Source organism: Mustela nivalis (assembly GCF_964662115.1).
Source record: "Mustela nivalis genome assembly, chromosome: X".
In the NCBI taxonomy this organism is placed as follows: Eukaryota; Metazoa; Chordata; class Mammalia; order Carnivora; family Mustelidae; genus Mustela; species Mustela nivalis.
The window spans coordinates 97,745,133-97,749,101 of NC_139040.1; the positions used below are offsets into that span (position 1 = coordinate 97,745,133).

At 43.4% G+C, this 3,969-nt stretch overlaps 1 pseudogene across 1 annotated transcript; it reads right to left on the reverse strand.

Annotated features, from left to right (window-relative positions):
• Positions 1-1,835: 1,835 nt before the first annotated feature.
• On the reverse strand, positions 1,836-3,413 carry LOC309855691 (uridine 5'-monophosphate synthase pseudogene; annotated as a pseudogene). The gene has a single exon. The product of its transcript is annotated as a uridine 5'-monophosphate synthase pseudogene (transcript).
• Positions 3,414-3,969: the final 556 nt, after the last annotated feature.

Sequence of the window (3,969 nt, forward strand, 5' to 3'; positions counted from 1 at the left end):
CGAAATTCTTGACTTAGATCATTCTTGTGTTTCTAGCTCCAATATTACCCTTCTTACCATTAACATGTTCCCTATACAAATTGTTAGCCTCTTGTATGCAGTGATCTAGTCGGACTCACACAAAGCTAATGACGGCAAAACGTCTCGATACTATAAATAACGTGTACAGTTCTATATAAAGGTTGATGATTTCACTTAGACATGAGGAGATACTTCAAGCTATAAAAATCCTAAACTTCATCAAACTGAGAAGTTTCGAGAGGGTTCTCCTTTTGAGGACATGCTTGTCTCATCTATACCAGCACAACTTGGAATGAGCCTTCCTGTTACCGTGGAACAAAGTCTTTCTTGTTCACCGCTGTTGCCTATAGTTCACAATTTGCCCCAGAGTGGGGACTGTTCACTAAAACTACAGTAGGTGACCGATGTCAGCCTCTTATGACTGTCCCAGGTGACCTCAAGGAGAAACCAAAAACATGGAGGCATGTAGTCGATATTTTTGAACAATCAGATGTAATAATAGAAACATCATGGGGGTGCCTGGCTGGCACACAACTCTTGATCTCAGGGTTATAAGTTTGAACCCCATGTCAGGTGTAGAAATTACTTAAAAATAAAATCTTTAAAAGAAAGAGAGAGAAACATAATGTATTAAGATGACCTAAGGGTTTTTCACGTGTCTATGTGGAAATCAAAAAACCTTAATTTTTACAACCACCTTATACCTGTAAGGCAAAAATATACCTTGGAGAACCACTTGGAAGCACACATACCCCTTCCCCTGGTTGCATATAATCCCTGGAAACGAACAAGCTTCACAGCAGATCTTTTGGGACAATCTAAAATACTGTCGCCCAGGCTATAGTCCTCAATAAGACAATGATTTAAGCATTTACTAAACTATACTGAGGTTGGCTTTCTTTTTTTTTTTCAGTTGACAAGTGAAAGACAAATGAAGATGTTGGGGAGTGGGGAGCCGGTTAAAGGAGGTTACCAGGAAAAGCACGGAAAACAAGGGTAAGGCTATTATGCAGATATAAGCCTTCGCCTCCTCCATTGGTAAGAGTTCCTAGAGCCTGAGTCATCCCGTTCCTGGTACAGCAAGGGAGACATCCTGACAAATGGAAGATTTCTATTATACACCTAAATGTGTCTTACAAACGGGTAATTTATACTTAGTTTTCAGAGCTTCTCCTGTGTTTGCAGTTTCTTGAAAATAATCTTATACCAAGGACACATATCTTGGGGTCGCAAATTCTGCTCCCCATGCCAGAAATGCAAAGAGGTCTTGAAACACCCTTTGCCTTAAAAATCAAGGATCCAAATTCTGGCATCTCCCTTTTTTTTTTTTTTTTTAAAGATCTTATTTATTTATTTCACAGAGAGAACACAAGTAGGCAGAGAGGCAGGCAGAGGGAGAGGGAGAAACAGGCTCTCCGCTGAGCCGAGTGCCCGATGTGGGGCTCGATCCCAGGACCTTGGGATCGTGACCTGAGCTGAAGGCAGCCACTTAACCGACTGAACCACCCAGGTGCCCCAGCATTTTTTTTTAAGATTTTATTTGTTTATTTCAGAGAAAGAGAGAGCACAAGTGTGGGGAGAGACAAAGGGACAATCAGAGACCCCACGCAGCTGGGACCCCAACATGGAACTCCATCCCAAGGACCTAAGATCACAATCTGAGCCAAAAGCAGACCCTCAACCAACTGAGGCACGCAGATGTCCCAGCATCTTTTTGGTTTTTTGGTTTTGTTTTGTTTTTTTTGCTTTTTGTTTTTTTTACAGTATCAATGCAGTGATTATTCATCATTCGGTATTTCCTAAAGACTGTGAGATATCCAGAAGTCATTCCAACACAGAACCCATGAAAGAATCCAACCCATTAAGTGTTGCTTGTTATTTCAAGCCAGTGCATCTCAGGAGACCATGTAGCTTCAAGGTCTTCACAACAATGTATCCCAGACACTCAAATACCAAGTCTACTCAAATAAGCTTCCCAAGCAGCTTTTCGGTACAACTCATTTGCTTCCAGATGATTGGATGCTGATGTTATGCCCCGGCCTACAATGATGATATCAGAACCTCGTTTGTCAATATCTTCTTGTGGACTGTTGTACTGTTGGCCAAGATTATCCACCCCTGCTTCTAACTGAACTCCTGGAGTCAAGTGAAGAAATTCTGGTTTCATGCTTACTCGGGAGCCAGAAATAAAACCAAGCACAAATTCAGGATTCTCCTCTGCCATTCTAACCGCGGCTTTTGTGTAGCTGCCTGTAGCCAAGGAGCCAGCAGAGCTCATCTCCGCAATGAGCAGGCATCCCCACTGCAAAGGCCGGCGGCACAACCCCCGAGCCTGGCACCACGTGAGCATTGACCAGATCTGCCCAAGAAGCTATTTTAAAGACACCACCTTCATACTGTTTTTTTACTGTGTTTCCTATATCTGCAAATTTCCGGTCTTCAAATATTAAATACTTATGGTGTTTTGCCAGAGCCGTTAACTCCTTCATCACATCTAGAGTAAAATCATTCAGAATATCCACATGAGTCTTGAGTATGCAGATGCGGGGTCCTAAAGCATCTGCTAGCTGCAACAGCTCTCTGGACTCGGAAATATCAGCAGACAGACAGAGATTGGTCTCTTTCTTCTGCATAAGCCAGAGAAGCTTCGCCGCAACTGGGTGAATCCTAGCCAGCTCTACACGTGCACCAAAGCTGAGTTCTCCAGGAGCTTTGTTTATAGGAAGGAGTGAATCACTGTGATTAGCTGCCACAAAAACCTTCTCCTGAATAAATCTCTTCACTCTCTCAACCATCTCTGCATCAATTTTTTTCTGTTGCTCAAGAATCTCCAGCATTTTGGACAATGTACACACTGAGTGGAGATGGATCCCATGCGCCTGCAACTTGTCTCTGCCTCCTTGCTCTCTGTCCAGCAGCACTATGGCATCAGTGACCTTTAAGCCCTCCTTCTGAAGAACCTCAACAGTTTCCAAAACACTAGATCCACTGGTAATGACATCTTCAATGATCAAACAGGTTTCTCCTGGATTAACAGCTCCTTCTACAAGACATTTAGTACCATAATCCTTTGTTTCTTTCCTTCTAAAAAGCATTGGAATTTGGTTGGTTGAACAGATAACTGTAGCCAATGGTAAAGCTGTATAAGGTACTCCACACACGGTGTCAAAATTGATTCCTGCATTTTGGGCAGTTTGAAATAAAATATCAGCAACCTGACTCAGAAGACGCAGTCGGGACACGATGCCACGCAGATCGATGTACACAGGGGAAGAGAACCCGCTCTTCGGTACGAAGTTCCCAAACTTGAAAGCCTGCACGTCGTACAGACCCGTGACCAACGACCCCAAAGCTGCTTCCGCGGCTGCCATCTCCACGCGCTCCCGGGCCTGTTCTCCATCTTTTTGTTTTTAATGGAAGTCTTTTACTGAGATCATTATAGATTCAAATGCAGTTGTAAGAAATAATACAGAGAGATCCCAGAGTGCTTTTCCTAATTACCCCAAGGGGTAACATTTTACAAAAGTACAGTGCAATATCACAGCTAGGATACTGACCTTGATATAGTCAACCCCACCAATCTTATTCAGATTTCCGCACTTTTATTTATATTCCTTTGTGTGTAGTGTGTTTAGTTCTACACAATTTTATCACCTGTGTAAGCTCACGTTCACATTACCAGAGAAGATAGTGAACAATTCTATCACCAGGATCCCTATGTACCCACACTCACATCTCCCCCAATCCAGTCCCCAACCCCATGTAACCAGTGATCTGTTCTCCACTTCTCTTTTGGAGGGTGGGGGTGGGGGGCGAGTAGAGAGAGGATCTTAAAGCAGACTCCATGGTGAGGGCCGAGCCCAATGTGGAGCTCAGTCTCACAACCCCAAGATCATGACCTGAGCTGAAATCAAGAGTCAGATGCTTAACCAATTGAGCCCCACAGGT